At 44.4% G+C, this 22552-nt stretch overlaps 2 long non-coding RNA genes across 2 annotated transcripts; both read right to left on the minus strand.

Annotated features, from left to right (window-relative positions):
• Positions 1–3748: 3748 nt before the first annotated feature.
• LOC142371440 (uncharacterized) lies at positions 3749–4293 on the minus strand. Its single transcript, XR_012768035.1, has 3 exons — positions 4245–4293; positions 4060–4156; positions 3749–3844 (listed from the first exon to the last, which is right to left on the minus strand). It is a non-coding gene; the product is annotated as an uncharacterized LOC142371440 (long non-coding RNA).
• A 120-nt stretch (positions 4294–4413) lies between these two features.
• Positions 4414–4778, minus strand: LOC142371441 (uncharacterized). Its single transcript, XR_012768036.1, has 3 exons — positions 4717–4778; positions 4543–4593; positions 4414–4460 (listed from the first exon to the last, which is right to left on the minus strand). It is a non-coding gene; the product is annotated as an uncharacterized LOC142371441 (long non-coding RNA).
• Between the last annotated feature and the right edge of the window lie 17774 nt (positions 4779–22552).

Genomic DNA, 22552 nt, shown 5'->3' on the forward strand with positions numbered 1-22552 from the left:
TAATTGATGATAATGGAAACATTATCATCAATCATTATTTTTATATAATGAAAAAAAAGGAAAAGAAAAAAAAAAAAAGAAAAGAAAATAAGAAAAAATATAAAGATAAAGAACATGAGCATGGGGAGCTTGCACTTTACATTCCATTTCAATAGGTATATCTAGAAAAAGTTAGTATAATGAGAAAGAGAAAGAGAAAAAAGACAGAGGATAAAACAAAATTACACCTTCAGCTAACAAAAGTCCTCTCTTATACATGCAATATTATTATTATTATTATTTACCTTTATTTAACCAGGCAAGCAATTAAGAACAACAATTCTTATTTTCAATAGCAATATACTCAGTCCACTTGGTCCAAGTTCTAGAGAATTTTTCAATCTGGATTCTTAGTGAGTATGTCATTTTTTCCATCACATATTTCATGAATGACATCTAACCAGTCAGTTAGTTTAGGAGGATCTGGTTTTAACCATCTTCTGGTAATAGCCTTTTTACTTGCAACTAAAAGCATCAATAGTAGTCTTTTATCATTGTGGTCCCAGTCATCAAATTCAATGTTTCCTAGAAACATTGTGTCAAACCTATATGGGATATTGAACTGAAAAACAGCTTCCATGTGTGTGTGTATGTCTTGCCAATATGCTGCTAGGGCAGGGCATTCCCAAAAAACATGAAAATGGTTTACCTCAATGAGTCCACAAGCTCTCCAGCATCTTACATTGGGTATTTGTTTACGCTGTTGTAAGGGGGTGATAAAGAATCTGGACAGATTTTTCCAACTAAATTCTCGCCAAGAATTAGAACATGTGGTCTCCCACTGCAGAATACAAAGACTCCCAATTCTCAGCTGAGAGCTGTATCCCACTTTCCCTTTCCCATTTTTCTTTAATATAAAAAGTATCATCGGAGTTAGCACTACGGAGGCTGCTATACACTCTAGAAATGACTTTGAAACACATTTGTGAGCTAATTGCTTTTTCAAACACTTCTAATACCCCCTTTTCCCCAGCCTTTAGAGTTCCAGCTATATTTTGGTTATAATGATGTCTGACCTGAAGGTATCTATAAAAGTCTTGACGCTGCAGGCTATGGTCATTCTGCATTGCTTCAAAACTTTTCAGATTCCCTCTCGGTGCAAAGGTGGTATAAGTTGTTAAGCCCTTTTCATTCCACATTTTAAATCTGGCATCCGATTTAGCTGGGGGGAAGTCAGTGTCATATGCGCACCATTTCAGCTTTCTAAGTGGCTTTTCAATTTTACAAAATTTTATTATCTTCTGCCAAGTCTTCAGGCCTGTATTTATCCAGGGGTTGTTTTGATTTAGCATGTTCTTCTGTAATTCACCATCCGCAATTATTGCTACTAGAGGCATCTCACCAGAGATAGCATTTTCGATATCCTTCCACCTGGCTGAATAAAAGGGGCTGAACCAGGCCAGCACACCAAGGGTCTTAACTGGGCTGCGTAAAAGTAGTCACGCAGGCAGGGAAGGTTTAGACCTCCTTTTCCCTTGTCTAACTGCAAAGTTTTGTATCTAGTCCTAGCGCTGAGCTAGCAGAGAGGTGTTAGCTCAAATAGTTACAGATTTCAGCACAGCCCTTTTACATACTCTCTGACTAGCCTCTGGTTTAGCTTTGGTTGTTGTTAGCGGCACCAGGTTAGCACTCTGGCACAGTGGACGAGTGCCGTAAAGCAGCCGGTCGTAATCAGCCGTGCGTTATTCAGATTCCGTTAGCTAGATGCTAGCGGATACTGACTCGCAAATGCCAGACCTGTAAGAAAACAGAAAGCTTTAACTCCCAGGTTATTGTACTTTCGATATAAATCCACATCCCTCTGTCAGAAATCACAGTATTATTTTCAGGTTTCAGCCGCTAGCGGGGACATTTTTTGAGTTATTAGCGCCAGCCCTATGGAAAATGGTCATTCTGCACTCGCTCGCCAGCGCCCCCAGAGAAAATCAACTGAACTGCAGCCAAATTTTTTTATAATGGGGCGAATAGGAAATGGAACAGCTGTCTGTAAGGGCTGTGCCACTGCCACCCGATGTGAGTAGCGCTATGAGTCGCCCATGAGCACACCGTTGTGCTGAAGTAATCTCACGGTTGACACGAAACAATAACAATATAAGATTAGTACGACGCCGTTTGGTGCTATTGTCTACCATTAGCCTACCTGTTCTCTGCCGTGAATGATTCTTCATTACCACTACACACGCGCTGTCAAGCAGACTGGACTGAAAGTCTTGTAAACACCATTGTTTTAAAACTTTAGGATTACACTAATCTATGTTGGGAGTCAAGCACAAGACCAACCAAGAGCTGAATGCGCATAGTCAATATTGAAATATAGTAGTAAACAAAAAAAAAAAACATTTTCCATTTCAAAATTAAGGGTACATAAACAGTAGACTAACTGGTTTTATACGATTAATTTAGCAAAATATATACTAACTGGTTTTATATGATTACTTTTGCATACATTGGTGAATGACAAAAAAAAATAATAATAAAAAATATATACACACACACATACACACTCACTCTGTGTTCCAGCCACTCCATCCAAGGGCAGACAGTGGAGCACGTGGAAGTTTTTAGGTACCTGGGCACCGTCTAATGTCTGTGAGAAAGACCGGAGCCACACCAAAGACAATTTTCTGTTGTTGTGCCACCTGACATTTTTGGGGGCAATCTGTCTTTACTTCTGTATGCTACAAAATAAAATAAAAATTAACGCTATTTGAAATTCCACTAACCGTTAAGTATCAACAAGTGTCTAATTTATGAAAACCTGGTGCATGTGTAACCAGGGGATGTTACACAGGTCAAAACTTTGACTACGCCAGTCTCATTAAGGGTGAGACATCACTAGGGCTGCTGTACACAAACAATTTCCCCTGCAGGTTTGAAAGAACTTGAGGACACAGTTGTTGCAAAACATATACTTTCCTTTATTTTCTTCTTCTTGTATAAAACATTCTAAATGTGCAGAGTTGCAGAGAGGGCAGGCGAGTAATAAAAGCACAGTGCTACTCTGATATTAACATGTATAGTACACATTGCGAACTTGAAGCACAGCAAACAAAGAAAACCAACACAGAAGTTAGTACATGATCTTACTGCATAGCAGTGGACTGTGTTCACAATGTAGAGGTATACATTTGAGACAGTCACTAGGGTTAGGGGCAGGGGCATAAAAAGAGAGCACGTCAGAGATGTAACAGGGAGCAAGACCGTGTAATGCTTTAAACACTGTTAGCAGAATCTTAAAGTCAATTCTATAGGAGACAGGCAGCCAATGTAGGCCTGCCAGAACAGGAGATGATGAACACTAAGAGGTGGACAGTAATTGGAAAAACGAAACAACTACATTGCGAACTTCCTGCACAGCAAACGAAGAAAACTAAAACAAATAAGAAAATAAACAAACTCCAAACAAAGGGGAAAAAAAAACACAGCAATCAAGGCACAGCAAACAAAGAAAACCAACACAAACAAGAAAATAAATAATTAATAAATAAATAAATAATAAATAATTGCACACCTCTACACAGTAATCACAGCACACAGATGTTTACAGCACAAAGTTCGCAATGTAGAGGTATCATGCAACCATATTAAAAGCATACCATAACCATAAAAGCACAGCAAATAAAACAGACCCCTGACCCTTAAAAACACTTTGTACACAACGGGGCAGGGCACAGGGGAACTATAGCTTCACATTGCTAAATGGTGGACTATTGTAGTTTCATGCCAATTTGCTTACCATTGGCATGTTCTCGGCCTCCCTCACGTGGTCCTCCACAGGATCCACAACCAGGTCCTCCACAGGGTCCTTTTCAGTCACCAGGTTGAATGAGGGATCACCGGTCCGAGAGGAAGACATACACAGACAGTAAAGGGTCAGGTGTGCGCACACACACTTCAGTCTTTCCTTCCAACAGAGGTAACTTATCCGGGTAACCAGTACACCTGTGTACTTGTCTTACAATCAGCTGACTGGTTGGATCAAGTTTGTGGTGGGTTCTTGTTAGGTTTTTAGTGTTTTACCTTGACTTTCCGACGAGGAAGCCTATAAAGAGGCTCCAGCTTCCCGCAGAGCAGATCTTTAGCCTCCTGCGTCCAGAATGCAAAGCGTTGCCCGTGTCTGCAGAGAAAATCAATGAATACTACATGTAGTGATGTGAAATCAACAAGAAGTTTAAAAATGTCTATCCACTTTTAAATGGTCCTACCCTTCAATGGAGAACCGCTCCATGACCTCCAAACACTACCATTTGCGGATTGATGGCATGTCCTCCTACATAAAACCAATTGTGTGAAACAACTGTGAACATTTGTATCTGGGAAGACTAGACATATGGACAATGTTAATTATGTCAGCCAATGATGAATATACAACTTACCTCTGAGAAGTTTAATGGAGAGCTGATGCAAAAGCTGAGCGCATACTACACAACAAAGGGGAAAAAAGCACACAAACAGTAACTGTAAGTGTAAGTGTATCAGAACCAGCTAAAACTTGTACTTTACCATGAGCATGAAGACTCCACAGTTAACCCCGCTGGTTTGTTGTGGGAAACCCTGAATAACAAAGTATCAGACTGTGAATATGATGGGGGTGTAACTACAGTACAATCGACATGATGGAAACACATAACAACACATGTCAACAACACCTATAAAAGCTTGATTTTAAATATTTACGTCGAAGTCACAGCCAGTCTTCTCAGTCCATTGTCCTGGCTGAATGGACTGTGCAATGTTCCTAAAGTACAATAAATAAAACCAGTTGAGAACAAACCAGTGATTGAAAATGTAAATGTGTTCCCATAGCGATATGAAACCACAGAACAAGGCTTGAAAACCTAAAGCCATAGAACAAGGCTTGAAAACCTTTGAAAAGATCAGTGGAACTAGGCCAACTAGGCCCATGTGTAGGAGCCATACATTGATTATGAGTTGTTTTACTTTGTATTATTCTTATTTTGTGTGCACGTGCATGACGTCAGCGGAGGCTGTCGCCGGTGTCTGTGGTGGCACTTTGGGGTGTGTTTTTTCCTTTAAATGAGCAGGTGAGCTCAGCTGTGAGGGATGAGCTTGGATCATGGCGGCTGGGTGAGCTTGAGGAAAAACTTTTTGTTGACCGTAAACGTAAACGTAAGCATAATAATAACTTGCACTGTCAGAGGCATCCTTGCACGGCTTGTGAAATGCATCAAATGAAGTAAGTGTCCTTTTATGTACAAGCTTGTGAGATGGAGCAATAAACAACACCATTCGTGCAATAGTTCTGCGTGACGCGTCTTTAGTAGTAAAACCCCATGTCTTAGCCGGCCGCGGCGTTTGTATTGGTTTTTAAGTTTATACGCCGCAATATTTTGTCAACAAAAATGTTTTGTTTAAGCGCAGATTTAAGTGTAATGTCGGGACACGCTGGATGTTTGAGATCGCTTTCCCAGTTACAAACATAGACTTGAATGCGCGCTGGACTCTAAGCCCATTCATTCACAATACTGCTGCTACTACACTCATTTTGGCGTCATACTCGCCTCCGTTGAAAGTTACAGTAAACATTTTGGATTAGATTTGTTGTCAATGCATGAATGTATTCCCTGCTAGGCTAAGCGGTATATTCACATAAGGTGATGTGCTGGTTTATTTGTTTGGGACTTTTGCAGTTTTTCTTTCGTGTGTCAAGCGGGTGAAGCTTTGTGCTTGGGAGTACCGCCGTAGTTCTGGTTCAGACGGTCAGTCTGGTTCGAGACTATCGGTATTTAGGTACATAAATACCCACTGCTAGTATGCACAGAGGAGTCAAGTGTTGGAAATGAAATGAGTGAGAAGAGACAAACAAAACTTACACCCAAACTTAAATTGGAAAAGCTCCAAGAAGAGCGCCAAGCTAAAGTAAGAAAGATCAAAGGTGTAATAAAAGAAATGAATTGCCTAATGCAAAGTGCTGACAATGCTGAAAGGGTAAAATCATATCTTGGAAATATTTCAAGTTTGTTCTTAGAAGCAACTCATCTTCATAGTGTTGTGATTCCTATGCTCCCGCCGGAAGAACAAGAAATCCAAAACACATGGTTTCACAGTGTTGGAGAACATAAGACTGCGTTTGTGGAGGAGGCAAATAAATGGCTGTTTGAAATGCAAGATGTCCCAGATGCACTAGCAGAGGATGCTGTTGCACCATGTTTGGGGTCTGTTTCAAATAACAATGAAAATATGGATAACACAGTTGAAGATGACATTAGACCAAGTGACAGTGTATCTAATGTATCCGGGAGATCAAAGGCAAAGCTGATTCATCTACAAAAAGAATCATATCAGATTTGGGAAGAGGAATGTCAGAAAGATCAGGTCTGGGTGTACAAACCTGTTCCAGAACAACTACGCAGTCATGCGGCTCCCCGTCATCAGAAGTGGGAAGCAACGTAGCCGGATTCAGAACAGTACAACGTTTAACAGTGACATTTGGCATATCAAGGAGCACAGAGGTGTATCTGAGCCAGCGAGCAGCTGAAAGATGTGAGGTTTTCTGCTCAAGAACAATAATGGCAAGAGAATGAGGAACCAAAACAGTCAAATTACTGTAGCCCACAATATCTCGGGAGGCCAGGACAGCTTTCTCTGCAGCTGCAACAGCACGAAGACAACCAGGCAGACCTGCAGCCACAGGGTCCAACTCTGCGGAGAAATAAGCCACTGGCCTTTGTCTTCCCCCGTGTTCCTGCATAAGAACAGATGTCATACAACCACGCTCAACTGCCTGTGTGAAAGGTTTATGAGGATCTGGGATACCAAGCGTAGGAGCTGTTTGAAGAGCCAGCTTACGCTGAGTGAAGGCTGATTCAGCCTCAGAAGTCCATGGAACACGATCAGCTGACTGGAGGCCTTTCCCATGGATAAGAGCACCTAAAGGAGCTTCGAGAGAAGAGTAGTTAGGAATGAAGTTCCTGCAGTAAGATGTTATGCCTAAAATGGACATGAGCTGTTTTTTAGTAACTGGTTTAGGAATGTTCTGAACTGCAGCAATGCGTTTAGGAGAAAGTAAGCGCCCCTCTTTGGAAATCACATGGCCCAAAAAGGTGACTTTGTCCTGAACAAACTGCAATTTAGAAAGGCTGGCTTTGTGGCCACAAGAATGAAGATGCTTCAGCAGAGTCACTGTGTCTTTTTCACACTGTTGCTTAGATGGGCTGCATAAGAGGATGTCATCCACGTACTGCAAAAGAGCAGAGCCTTGGGTTAGTTGGAGTGGTTCCAGACTAGCTTTGAGGGCAGCATAGTAAATAGTGGGACTTTCACAATATCCCTGGCATAACCGGGTAAAAGTCCAAGATTTCCCCTCAAATTCAAAAGCAAACCAAAACTGGCCAAGGGTGCACAGGGACAGAGAAAAATGCGTTAGACAAGTCAACAACTGAGAAAAACTGTGCATCTGATGGAATTTGAGACAAAATAGTGTGTGGGTTGGGCACAGTGGGAGCACGTGGCTGAACTGCAGCATTCACGGCTTGGAGGTCCTGTACAAAACGCCATTCATCTGGCTGGCCAGCATCTCTAATCTTTCTAACAGGAAATAATGGAGTGCGCACAGGTGAATTTTCACAGGGAACAATGACGCCTGTTTTCTGAAAAGATTGAAAAACAGGTTTAATCCCTTTGATTGCTTCAGGCTTCAAAAGGTATTGTTTTTTACACGGGCGAAAGTCCGATTTAGGGGTGACAATTAACGGGTCACAGCCTTTTATCAACCCCACATCATTTTTGCTTTTAGCCCAAAGATCAGTGGGCACTTCAGCCAACATGGGTAATGAAGACAGATCTGTTTCAGATAAAAAGCATGCTTCAAAATGTGATTCTGTAGTGGGAACTAGTTCCACAGTTCTTTGACAATGCATTGTGCTCAAAAAGGTTTTCTTGTATGCTGACAATCGTTCAGAAAACATCAAATTTGGATCAGCAGGTGAAACTGTCCAATCAGTTTCTTTTGTACAAGTTGCAACAAACTCTCCCACACCCTGCCAGTGCCAATGTGTAGGTTTGGCCAAGGAGATGTGAGGGCGAGTACCACAAACATTAAAAAACTCTAATTGCTCTGGAGTGAGACACACAGCCAGTGCAGCAGTTTGTTAATTCCAAAATAAAGTAGACATACATATTTTTTCAAAAGGAGTGCAAAACCACTTCTTCTCATAGTCAGGCCCCAAAGAAATGTGTGATGTGCAGATCAGCAGGTTGCATAAAATCAGAAAGGGGTGAAACTAAAGCTTTTGCTTCCTCCACCAGCTGTTATGAGGAAGGAGAGCTGGGAAGTTTCCACTCATAAGCATATGTAAGTGCTGATGAGTCAAACTGCACCGCTGTGAAAACTTTCTCAGGCTGCGACATCACCTTAACACCCTCTGGTGTGGAAGTTAAAATAATGCCCAGTTTACACATGAGATCACGGCCCATCAGGTTAATGGGACACAGCTCTGATAACAAAAATGAGTGCTTGAAGGAGAGCCCATCGGGAGTGACACACGCAATTGGGTGTTGTCATTTTCTCCTTCACAACTTGACGATCAAATTCCCCTGACTTCACTACTGATGATGTAGCCCCAGAGTCAACCATAAATGTTACTTGTTTCCCCAAAATACTAAGCTGAAAAGTTGGAAAAGCCTTGTAGGCTTCAGATGTCAAGTGAGCATAAGTTCCTATCACCTGAGGTGAACATCTTTGCTCTAGGACAGAAATAGCATGCAAAACTTTACTACGTGAGTCACAGTCAGCAAGCGTCTCTTCATTGCACAGAGCAGGAAAAGTATGTGTGTGTTGTGTTATCAACCATTGGTTGAGGCTCCGCTGGCGTGTGACGTCCGGAACCCGCCTCCCACCCTCAGTCAGCCTTTTGCTTAGTTTCATCTCTTCTCAGCTGTGGACAGTCCTGCTTCCAGTGTCCAGTCTGGCCACAGTAAAAACAAACATTCGGGTCATAGTTCAGGTGTGGTACACGTCGACCTCCCCTTCCACATCCACGTCCACGTCCACGTTCACGTCCCCGACCTCGTCCTCTGTTTCCGGGGTGACCTGTCATATCACCAACTGCGTGATACATAGTCATGGCTGCCAAATGCAGCTCCTTTTCAGTCTTACAGGTCTCAGCTTGGTTCTGAGCATGGAAGGCATATCACATTGAGATCTCCGAAGTCCAGATTGTGGGGAGAGGAGTTTTTTTACTTGCATTAAAAGGTTTTGGGCTGGTACACTGTAGAATTCAACTTCTTCCTTTTCTTCATCTTCAGACTGGTGTGACAGATGTTGTGGGTGAGGATAGATTTCTCCTGTAGTGAAGTTTGGAGAATTCTCTTCCCATAAACCAGATGCTTGTGGTGTGTCTGGCTGTAGTTGCTGTTGTTGTAGTTGTTGTTGTTGTTGTTGTTGTCGTGGAGGGCAGGAGTCCAGGTCCGGATCCGGCACAGCGAGAGCGCTCAGTGTAGGGTAAAGAGGTGCGGATGAAAAGGGAGAGGAAAAAGTGTTATCAGTAGAATATGGTGGTGGCTTAAAAGGAGATTCAGTCTTAGTCAGAGATAAATTATCTTTACGTCCACATACTGCATTATCATCATCATTCCGTCCTGGCATTTGTTTAGCATTTTTCTTTCTTTCTCTCACTTCACTTTCCTTTTTCCAACACTCTATACCTTTCTTACATTCTTCCAATTTTTTCTACTGTTTAACCTTCACTGTTTTTTTTTCTTCATATCTTTCTCACATTTGCAAATATTTTCTTATTTCAGACATTTTAAAAGAACCTTCAGGGGGAAAACCCCAATTTTATCTTATATTTATTAGTATTATTTTTCATTATACTAAACTAGGATCCCCCCCGGGAGGGTCAGAAGCCTGAGACTCATTTCCCCATTCTCGGACTTGGAATGGGGGAATATATTCCTTCACTCAAAGGACGTCTCCAATGAGGACTTTAATCTGTACTCGCACTTCTTCGGAGTACCTACTTCAGTCACACTTCCTCGGACTGATTCAGTCACACTTCTTCGGACTGATTTAAGATTCACTTACCCGTGAAATCTCTGTCTCGCTAATGACACAACCGGGAAAACCCTGAAGGTGGTTAGGAAAAGCTTTTTCCATCTAAGAACCATAGCAAAGATCAAAGCATACCTGCCCCAGAGTGCTCTTGAGAGAACCATCCATGCCTTCATCTCTTCCCAACTGGACTACTGCAATGCCCTTTACACTGGCATCGACAAATCCCAAATCCACCGTCTGCAGCTGGTTCAAAACTCTGCTGCCCGTCTCCTCACCCGCACTAAAAAACGTGAACACATCACCCCGGTCCTTGCATCACTCCACTGGCTCCCTATTCACTTCCGTATCAATTTCAAACTGCTACTCATAGTCCACAAATCCCTCCATGGCTTGGCCCCCTCATATCTGTCCGACCTCCTCCACCGTCACATCCCCACTAGAGCACTTCGTTCAGCCGACCAACTGCTTCTGGAAGTGCCTAGGTCCAGGCTAAAATCAAAAGGACCCGTCAGCCCTCTCTCTCCAAAAGGCCTTGGAGGTATGAGGCTGGAGCTTCAGTCCAGGCTGATCAGGCACTGCGGTCCGGTCCAGGTTAACCAGTCGAGGGATCCTGTTCGTCACGCCAAGATTGTTGCGGAAATTTTAGTAAGGCACAGAGTCAGTTATTTTCTGAGGAGATAAGATGCTTTTAATAATATCTTGCAAGAGAGAACAACACAGAACAGAGTTCAGAGTTGCTCTGACTCTTAGACGAAAACAAGTCAGTTAATATACAGGTTAATACGTAGTCACTCCTTTGATATATTCAAGACTTTGTTATCTATCTTTCCTCCCTTTCTACAGCCAAGGCACCTCTGTATCATGCCATCTTCCCTGTCAAACCCCTTAAAGTTGTTAAATCATAAGAGCACAACACCCTCATTGAAAGAGGGAGAAAAGAGAAAAACAAGTGTCTTAAATGAGTTATTACCGGGTGATACAGAGTAACACTCATACAATGTATATGAATTAATTTTTCCCTTACAGTGGCTTCTCTACATCTGCAAGGGTTCTCCGTCTTATGGTGGAGCTGGAGACTGGCACAGTTTTTCTATTCATCTAAAAGAAATTTTTCAGAAACAAGAAATAAAGTGTATCCAGTGAGGTGTGGAAAAGAGAACACTCTTTTGTTTCCAATGATAGAAATACAGTTCAAATTCAAATATACTTTATTGTAACAAAAGGCAAATTTAATGAAGAATTAGAATCAGAATCATCCAACTTGAAGGTTGCCAACTCTCACGCATCTGCCGTGACACCCACTCTTTCAGACTTAGTGTCACGCTCTCACACTTAACAAAGAAATCTCATGCTAGATCATTTTTTCTTTCTGTGTTGATTTTTTTTCACTCTCGTTCTATAATTTCCGAATGCTTAAACTCATGATTGGACCACAGCAGAATGTCTAATGCCTCTCTAATCGTTGATTCGCTGGAAACGGCTTGTCATTACATCAGTCTGCCAATGCGAAATCTGATTGGTAATGCAGCGCTGTCTCACTACAGCAATGTAGTGTTATTCAAATCAAGTGAGCGCGGCCAGTTCAGTGTGAGGGGAATGACAGAATTTGCTACTTCACTGAGAAGCCGCGAAATCAGTAAGGTAACACAAGAAATAGGCTTTCACTTGATGGTACCCTCTCTTCCATTATGTGCATAAAAATGAACGACCTAGAGCCGTGCTACAAGTATGAGCCCCCAGCTCAGATAGTGAAAGACGCAAAGTCTGCCACAACCCGCTATAACAGTTCTTTACGATGTGATGATTAGATATGCACACACTGATATCTTCTTGTTTTTTTTTTCCTCTGTCTGTGTGTGTGTGTGTGTGTGTGCCTGGTAGCCTTTTGGAGGGGACTGTACTGTATGAGTTGGAAATTGAAGAGAGACACTTTGGATATGGACATTAAAGGCAAAAAAAAGAGACCAAGAAAAGGCAAACAATATATAAGGTCTTGTACGAAATTCTGTTCCCCCGTGAAAATCTGTTCCCCCTGTGTCGGGAGCGCACTTTGCAGCCAGAGAGGCGGATCCGACCATTTTTGCGGCGCTTCTCATCGATTTCTCAGTTAAACGACTCTCGTAATCATGTTGTAACTTTCAGTTTAATCGACAGTTTCTGTAAAAAAGAAAAACAAACCTGTAAAATGAACTACAAATAAACCTTCTTATGTGTGAGTTCTTCTGACACGTTTTTTTAAATCGCAAAGAGAATCAGTCTTTTTCCATCTTTTATCATGTTCACTTTTGCCTGACAAATATCTGTCAGCCAGCAAACACTGTCCTCTAACACATTGTGTGTATTTATCATTTTTACACAAAGGCGTGACATCACATTCGTTGAAGTTTATAAGAGCAGTCTTATTCATCGACTTAACAATTTCTTTTAGGACCTGAAAGCTTGGAAGACGACATGTCAGGATGCAGTAATCAGTTTACTGAGGAGGCTTCTGTCGAGTCAGAGCACACCAGAGAAGAGGTGATGGAGCAGCTGATGGAAACAGAGAGCAATGACGACATGTCAGGATACAGTAATCAGTTTACTGAGGAGGCTTCTGTCGAGTCAGAGCACACCAGAGAAGAGGTGATGGAGCAGCTTATGGAAACAGAGAGCAATCCTGAGATTTGGAAGAAAAGTTATCGACAAGACCTCTTAGACAAGATGGCCAAAATTAGAATGGATATGCAGGAGAGAGGGCATTCTTTCAGAGAGCAGAAGCTGAAGGACGGAGCTGGACTGAGTGTTCTTGAACAGATGCTGAAAGTAGTGATAGCCAAGATGGTCAAAATTAAAATGGATTTGCAGGAGAGAGCGCAATCTTACATAGAGCAGAACCCGAAGGACACAGCTGAACTGAGTGTTCTTGAACAGAAGCTGGAAACAGAGAGCAGTCCTGAGATTTGGAAGAAAAGTTATCGACAAGACCTCTCAAACAAGATGGCCAAAATTAAAATGGATATGCAGGAGAGAGCGCATTATTTCACAGAGCAGAACCTGAAGGACAGAGCTGAACTGAGTGTTCTTGAACAGAAGCTGGAAACAGAGAGCAATCCTGAGATGTGGAAGAAAAGTAATGGACAAGACATCTTAGACAAGATGGACAAAATGAGAATGGATATGCAGGAGAGAGCGCATTCTTTTAGAGAGCAGCACCTGAAGGACGGAGCTGGACTGATTGTTCTTGAACAGAAGCTGGAAATAGAGAGCTATCCTGAGATTAGGAAGAAACGTTATCGACAAGACCTCTCAGACAAGATAGCCAAAATGAGAAAGGACATGCAGGAGACAGATAATTCTGTCAGAGAGCAGCACCTGAAGGACCTAGATGGACTGGTTGTTCTCGAACAGAAGCTGAAAACAGTGATAGACAAGGTGACCAAAATTAAAATGGATATGCAGGAGACAGAGCATTCTTTCACACAGCAGAACCTGAAGGACAGAGCTGGACTGAGTCTTCTTGAACAGATGCTGGAAACAGAAAAGGCAAAGAAAATCCAGATTCTCACTGAAGAGCTGGCCCAGAAAAATGAAAAAATTAAACATTTGATGACTGATAAGGAAAATCTTCAGGACCAATTGGAGGAAGCCCAAAAAGAAATTCAGGGTAACAAGCTGATAACCAAACAGAGCAGGGAAATACTTCCTCAGAAGGAGTTGAACAATTTAAGACAAGCAGACCAAGATCAGATGCCCCAGACTTCTACTGATGCCTCAACAGGTAAACCTCAGAGCAGAAGTTGGAGGCAGTTCAGTACCAAATGCATGTTTGAAGTAGCTGGATATGCCGTTGTCACCGACATTTCATATTTGATAGCAAAACAGTTTTTTTTAGCTGGCTGCCAGACAATTTCCATGGACATGGAGAATTAATATTCTAAAAACAATAGATTTTGTAAACTCCAAAGACAGGACTGTCGCTTTGGATAAAAGCGTCTGCTAAATGCATAAACATAAGCATAAACATAAAGATTGTCAGGCCCAAGAGTGGAGGACGCAGGAGTTGATGTATCCAAAAGCCTTTATTTGAGGAGCAGAAGTTCACAAGTCTCTCCAGAGAGAAACAAAACAGGCTATGGAAGTCATTCATTATATATATATATATATATATATACATATATGTATATATACACTTCTCCCAAAATGAGAGAAGTATATCTATGAAAATTTATCAAAATCACTCCACTATAAGGAGGAACAAACAAAAGGACTATCAAAATTGAACTTTATCTAAATATCACTCCAACTGGGAGGGAAAATAAGAATGCTATGAAAAACTTAAACTGGTACTTTAGCACGACTATTTTATCAAAGTTAAAAAGAACAAAAAAATCTCTCTTGGCGAGGATACAACAACAAGGTAATCTTGGAACTTGGCTAGAAACAGGCTTGGAAAAGGCGAGAGTGATGCACGTGAGACCAACTGATACAACACAGTGGCACAAGACAAGGGGAGACGCAGACTCTTATGCACACAGGGATAATAGGGAACAGGTGGAATCATTCACACGACAATCAGACGGGAACACGAGAGAAAGAGCAAGTGACCTGAAACGAGAGGGAGAGTTCATATTTAAAAATAATTCAACTTTCATTTTAACTGGCATTTCAAACATGATTGATCTTTCCCCCACTTCAAGCAAAATTTAGATGGAAAAGATATAAAAATTAAATAAAATTTGATTTATAAATTAAAAAGCTCAATGACTGGACATTATTTTTACAAAAATGTTGTTATTTAGACATTTTGTGTTTGTATCTATGCTTGAAATGTTTACTGTAAGAATGCATGTGAAGCATTATTCATTTATTCAGCAGTTCAAATTAAATTCCGCAATAGAAATAAATAAATGAAGCGACTCTTATGTTATTTTTCCTGCCATATTGTTGTTATTAAATGCAAATAGACTGTTATGTCAGACTGAAAAGCTTTCATGTTGCATTGTGTGCATGGTGGCTAAACAGTATATCTTATCACAGAAAAGCTGAGTCTGTCAGGTGTTATGTCAGACCTATTGGCTGACAACAGTATGTGTTATTGCTTTTCCAGGCTCTTGATTTATTCTTAACTGTCCAATCGAGAGTACTTGGGGAACAGCAGAGCAACCGTACACGCAACGACACAGAACAACATGCATGTTCTTTGGTTGAGAAAATGGAGACAAAGTACATCAATGCAAAGGTGCTGTGTGAACGAATCACTTTATAAAGTGTTTACTTGAACTTCTGTTAAAAATGTTAAAGTTTGAGTTTTTTGGGGAGTGTTTTTATGGCTAAAATTTGTTCTCCTGGGGTCCTGTTCTGAGCAGCTTAGCTCCCGATCAGAATTCCTCCGATATTCTCCAAACTGAGAGTGATCCGACTGCTTTCTACTGTAGGTAGGAACACTGACTACTTCACACAACCATACTGAAAAAAAATCCCTTTAAAAAGAGAAGCTACACTTGAAGTTTGTGTTCCATTTGATTTAATAGTTATACAGTGCATTGATACTTTACGAGAATAAGTCATTTATTTACTTTTTTATAGTTGTTAGTTTACTTTTACATCTTTAGACAGTAACAGTAGGTGTTTAAAGTGTTAAAAGCGAAAGAAGCTTTGCAAATTAGCTGTGTCATGTCATGTCATGTCACTAAAAACTGAAGTGGGTGAATGAGTGCAGCTGGGGACAATGAATACAGGTGACGTGAGTGAAAAGCAATGGCAAAAACTAAACATGGACTTAAAAACTAAGACATGACTACGCATGATAAAAACACAAAACCAAAAACATGGGGGAAACCCCATGAACGTGACAGTAACAAGTTATGATATTTTAAGAAATAACAGATTTCTTCACCCAGTCACTGCCAAGCTGTCTCCTTGGAGTAAGCGGCCCAGCGGAAATGGCGGTGGCAGTAATCACCTGAGCAAAAAAATGATAAAAAAGAAAAATGACTTTAATAGGTTGTAAAGGCTGAATGCAATGAGAAAATGTTCAAACCTGCAGAGATAATACCATCCATCCATCCATCCATCATCTTCCGCTGGTCTGGGGATTGGGTCGCGGGGGCAGCAGCTTGAACAAAGAGACCCAGATGTCCCTGTCCCCGGCCACTTCCTCCAGCTCTTCTGGGGGGACCCCGAGGCGTTCCCAGGCCAGCCGAGAGACATAGTCTCTCCAACGTGTCCTGGGTCTTCCCCGGAGCCTCCTCCCAGTGGGACGGGCCCGGAACACCTCACCGGGGAGGCGTCCAGGAGGCATTCTTACTAGACGCCCGAGCCACCTCATCTGACTCCTCTCGATGCGGAGGAGCAGCGGTTCTACTCCGAGCCCCTCCCGGATGACCGAGCTTCTCACCCTATCTCTAAGGGAGAGCCCAGACACCCTGCGGAGGAAACTCATTTCGGCCGCTTGTATTCGCGATCTCGTTCTTTCGGTCACTACCCACAGCTCGTGACCATAGATGAGGATAGGAACATAGATTGACCGGTAAATCGAGAGCTTCGCCTTCTGGCTCAGCTCCTTCTTCACCACGACGGGCCGGTGCAGAGCCCGCATCACTGCAGACGCCGCACCGATCGTCTGTCAATCTCCTGCTCCATTCGTCCCTCACTCGTGAACAAGACCCCGAGATACTTGAACTCCTCCACTTGGGGAAGGATCTCATTCCCGACCCGGAGAGGGCATTCAACCCTTTTCCGGCCGAGGACCATGGTCTCGGATTTGGAGGTGCTGATTCTCATCCCAGCCGCTTCACACTCGGCTGCGAACCGCTCCAGAGAGAGCTGAAGGTCACGGCCTGATGACGCCAACAGAACCACATCGTCCGCAAAAAGCAGAGACCCGATTCTGAGGTCGCCAAACCGGACCCCCTCAACGCCCTGGCTGCGCCTAGAAATTCTGTCCATAAAAATTATGAACAGAATCGGTGACAAAGGGCAGCCCTGACGGAGTCAAACCCTCACAGGAAACATGTCCGACTTACTGCCGGCAATGCGGACCAAACTCTGACACCGGTTATACAGGGACCGAACAGCCTGTATCAAGGAGTGCGGCACTCCATACTCCCGGAGCACCCCCCACAAGAGTCCCCGAGGGACACGGTCGAACGCCTTCTCCAAGTCCACAAAACACATGTAGACCGGTTGGGCAAACTCCCATGCACCCTCCAGGATCCTGCGGAGGGTATAGAGCTGGTCCACTGTTCCACGGCCAGGACGAAAACCACACTGCACCTCCTGAATCCAAGATTCGACTATCCGTCGGATCCTCCTCTCCAATACCCCCGAATAGACCTTACCAGGGAGGCTGAGGAGTGTGATCCCCCTATAGTTGGAACACACCCTCCGGTCCCCCTTTTTAAAGAGGGGGACCACCACCCCAATCTGCCAGTCCAGAGGCACTGCCCCCGATGTCCACGCGATGCTGCAGAGGCGTGTCAACCAAGACAGCCCCACAACATCCAGAGCCTTGAGGAACTCAGGACGGACCTCATCCACCCCCGGGGCCTTGCCACCGAGGAGTTTTTTAATCACCTCGGCAACCTCAGCCCCAGAGATGGGAGGTCCCACGTCCGAGCTCCTCAACTCTGCTTCCTCATCGGAAGGCGTGTCGGTAGGATTGAGGAGGCCCTCGAAGTATTCCCCCCACCAACTCACGACGTCCCTAGTAGAAGTCAGCAGAGCCCCGCCCTCACCATACACGGTGTTGACGGTGCACCGCTTCCCCCCCCTGAGCCGCCGGATGGTGGACCAGAATCTCCTCGAGGCCGTCCGGAAGTCGTTCTCCATGGCCTCCCCGAACTCCTCCCAAGCCCGAGTTTTTGCCTCAGCAACCGCCGAGGCTGCGTTCCGCTTGGCCTGTCGGTACCCATCAGCTGCTTCCAGAGTCCCACTGGCCAAAAAAGCCCGATAGGTCTCCTTCTTCAGCTTGACGGCTTCCCTCACCACTGGTGTCCACCAGCGGGTTCGGGGATTGCCGCCACGACAGGCACCGACCACCTTACGGCCACAGCTCCGGTCGGCCGCCTCAACAATGGAGGCACGGAACATGGCCCATTCGGGCTCAATGTCCCCCACCTCCCTCGGGACATGGTTGAAGCTCTGCCGGAGGTGGGAGTTGAAACTTCTCCTTACAGGGGATTCCGCCAGCCGTTCCCAACAGACCCTCACAATACGTTTGGGCCTGCCAGGTCTGACCGGCTTCCTCCCCCACCAGCGGAGCCAACTCACCACCAGGTGGTGATCAGTTGACAGCTCCGCCCCTCTCTTCACCCGAGTGTCCAGGACATATGGCCACAAGTCCGACGATACAACCACAAAGTCGATCATCGAGCTGCGGCCTAGGGTGTCCTGGTGCCAAGTGCACATATGGACACCCTTATGCCTGAACATGGTGTTCGTTATGGACAGTCCGTGACGAGCACAGAAGTCCAACAACAAAACACTACTCTAATTCAGATCGGGGGGGCCGTTCCTCCCAATCACGCCCCTCCAGGTTTCACTGTCATTGCCCACGTGAGCATTGAAGTCTCCCAGCAGGACGAGGGAGTCTCCCGGAGGAGCACTCTCCAGTGCCTCCTCCAGGGACTCCAAAAAGGGTGGGTACTCTGAAATGCCGTTCGGTGCATAAGCACAAACAACAGTCAGGACCCGTCCCCCCACCCTAAGGCGGAGGGAGGCTACCCTCTCGTCTACCAGGGTGAACCCCAATGTACAGGCGCACAGCCGGGGGGCAATAAGTATGCCCACACCTGCTCTACGCCTCTCACCGCGGGCAACTCCAGAGTGGAAGAGAGTCCACCCCCTCTCGAGGAGGCTGGTTCCGGAGCCCAAGCCATGTGTCGAGGTGAGTCTGACTATATCTAGCCGGAACCGCTCAGCCTCGCGCACCAGCTCAGGCTCCTTCCCCAGCAGAGAGGTGATGTTCCACGTCCCAAGAGCCAGCTTCAGTAGCCGAGGATCAGACCGCCAAGGTCCCCGCCTTCGGCTGGCGCCCAGCTCACACTGCACCCGACCCCCATGGCCCCTCCCACGGGTGGTGAGCCCGTAGGAAGGGGGACCCGTGCCGTTTCTTCGGGCTGTGCCCGACCGAGCCCCACGGGCACAGACCTGGCCACCAGGCACTCGCCGGCGGGCCCCCCCCCCCCGGGCCTGGCTCCAGGGGGGGGGGCCCCGGTGACCCGCGTCCGGGCAAGGGAACACGGTATCCAAAAATATTACTCATCATAGGGGTTTTGTGAGCTGTTCTTTGTCTGGTCCCTCATCTAGGATCTGTTTGCCATGGGTGACCCTACCAGGGGCTTAAAGCCCCAGACAACATACCTCCCAGACTCATTGGGGCACGCAAACCCCCCCACCACGGTAAGGTGACAGCTCACGGGGAGGCAGAGATAATACAATATTTATTTTTTTTTTAAAGTATTTTTTGGGGCTTTTTATGCCTTTATGGTCAAGACAGTTTGAGAGAGACAGGAAGCAGGGGCAGAGAGAGGGGAAAGACACGCAGCACAGAGCCGCTCGGTGCGGGAGTCGAACCGGGGCCAGCTACAGCGAGGACTGTAGTCTCTGTACATGGGGCGGCCGCTTAACCCACTACGCCACCGACCGCCCCATAATACAATATTTATTACTCTATTATATTTGATCCCATTGAAACATCACATTATATTACAAAGTTATAATGGAAAATGGATTCCATTAAAAATGATGTGAAATGGGTTATAGAGTAAATGTATAATCAAATGACCTAATTGTAACACAAATATTATGTTAGAAATGATAAAAAGTCTTACTGACTGGATCATGTGAAGCTGGGATTTTTACTCCACCAGCTTCTTTCAGGTTTGATAGTAATTACAGCCCGTTAAGAGGCTAAACTACTCTGTTGTAACTTGTATGAAGTTAGTTTTAATTTGGATATTCGACAGACATTCGCAACAAGCCACTCCAACATTTCAAGTGCAGCCGTGGTATTGCAGACCTTACAGTAAACAAACGGAGAGGACGACTGCAGCGTGTTCCAACTTCCAGTTTTCAAAATAAAATAAAAATGAAAAAAATGTGATATTTAAAGGGATAATCCGGAGTAAAATGCACTTTAGATCAATTTACGGGATGTTGGGAGTACATACGTTGAGTTGACATCAAAATCATGTCATTCGGTAGCCTGGAAAACCAGCGCCAACTGCTGGACGGCAAAATGTTTTGCCTGCGGTTGGGTCTGGCCTCGATCCACTAGTCATTTTGAAAATACTGCCCTGAATCTGGCAGATGGCAACTAAACCAATCACAACGCAGAGATGTGTTTTGAATCAACGCGGGCGGGCCAGAGGGTTCTGGTGCGGGGTTTTGAGGGAGTGACGACAGAGCAGTGCGACGTTGGGCAGTGGAAGCGAACATAGACAAGCGAAAGCACAACAAGAAAGATGGCGGCGGCAATGGAACAGTGCTCGTTTGATTCAGCCTTGGCACAGAATCTGTGCTTGGCATCAGTTTTGGAAGAGTCCCCTCCCACCAAAGCTTTCTGTCGCGCTTACTACGTCACAGTCAGTTGCGCTGATTGGTCAGAGCGTTGGCCTATAGGCACAGACGCGCTTTGAAAGACAACGGGTTGTGCTCATCAACAATGTTCCGTTGTATCCATTGATCGGTGCCAGACTAAATTAGACATCCAATCCATTTAGGCTGGTTTATCAGGCTAGTCATTCGGATGTGTTTTAAGAATTTCGATTTGATCGTTTTTAGCCAAAAGTCGTTAGCCTGGAGGTGACGGGGGCATATGATGTCACCGCTACAAAACGCTATTTTTATACCTCTTCTACAGCTCCAAACAACATAACACTTACGTGGTAGTGAGTAGAGGGTCCCTAAAGCCAAACCGAAGTGTCCCGAGGTCTTCATGTGGTCAGATATAGAGTCCAGAATGAATTTAATCAAGCCAGGACCTTTCCGGAAATGTGTCTGCTGCAGCTGCCGCTACAGACCGTGGTGAAGTTGGTTTGATATTGGTTTGAAAAAAAAAGATACCTTATGACGTCACTTCCGTATTTTTCTAAGCGCGTGAACCCAGGTGGTGGGCAACCTGAGCTGGAGCCCATTGAAAACACTGTGTTGTGTCTGCCACTTTTTGCCCAAAATACCTCAGTTTTGTGCCGTTTTTGGATGTTGCAATCGGTCTAACCGAGAGAAGGGAAATGGTTACTATCGAGGACCGAAGGTAATCGCCCATAGAGGTGAGAAATGGAAAAAACTCACAGAACAACGCCGCAAAAAGTGGATTGTTAACCTACGTTTACAGACTGGAGGAGCTGAATATGCAAATGCTCGTGTCTGCGTTGACCACTTCGTCAAAGGTATGTGCGAAATCTAACTGTTTAGTAGTGGTGCAGTAAAGTATTATGTTGTTAAATGCCAATCAACAGTAATGTAATACGGGCTACGTTTGGGCTTTGTTTTGAAGGCTGTCCCAGCGCGTTGCTGGCTACTGAGTCAGTGGACTGGGCTCCGACGGTCAAGCTGGGTTACCCAAACACAGAGCTAAAGTCACCGTCATCGGTGTTTCATGCGATCTCTGAGAGTGGTTGATCTAAACAAAACAAATTTGTCACAATCTTCACGTTTCAGTAGTATCCACGAAGTGCTTAAGTGCTAACAGGGCACATTAGCTCCCAAGTTCTTGACAACAGAATCGCTCGCTCTCTCTCTCTCTTGTGCATTAGGCTAACAAAGACACAATGTCAGCATTTGGATATATGGATCTCGGCATTTTATCAAATCATGAATGCCAACATTCACAGCTCGGCATTCAACATATTAAGTTCTGCTTTACTGCCCAGCCTTGCACTACACACTGCATTTTCCACTGGGATAATGCACCATGAACAAACTTACCCTGGCGAACACCAAAACACAATCATTCTGTAGACGTTTTACTCTGAGTTTGCTGATCCATCCACTGTGGTAATAGTTGTATGCTTCCAAACTTTTGTGGGCCTTCATCTGTTGTTTGGTGTAGTAAGACGTCTGGAGAACCAGGTAGCTCGTTATGTCCACAGCCTCTATTTTTGGCAAATCGTTCCGGTTTTGCGAAAATTCGAACATTTTCATTAAGTATGTGTCACGCCCAATGTATTTCTCAACTAACGCCAAATACCTTTCCCTATGTGCCGGCTCCAAACCACTACAATATTCACTCAGCTCCATATTCTCCATGTTGTTGCTATGCTGTAGTCCAGCTTTCTGCCCACCAGCTGAAATTCGCGCGCTCCCGTGATGACGTAACTGAAACCCTCCTTTTCCTTATTGTGAATATCTGTCGAATATCCAATATCAAACTAACTTCACCACGGTCTTTTGCGGCTGCTGCTTTGCGTGTCGGACTCAAAAATGCAACAATCCTTCATTTGTATAAAGCCACTGTAGTTTAAAGAGGTCTGAGATAAATGTCGTATTATAAAATGTAATACGACACTTTATAAA

The sequence above is a fragment of the Odontesthes bonariensis genome, chromosome 21, assembly GCF_027942865.1.
Source record: "Odontesthes bonariensis isolate fOdoBon6 chromosome 21, fOdoBon6.hap1, whole genome shotgun sequence".
In the NCBI taxonomy this organism is placed as follows: Eukaryota; Metazoa; Chordata; class Actinopteri; order Atheriniformes; family Atherinopsidae; genus Odontesthes; species Odontesthes bonariensis.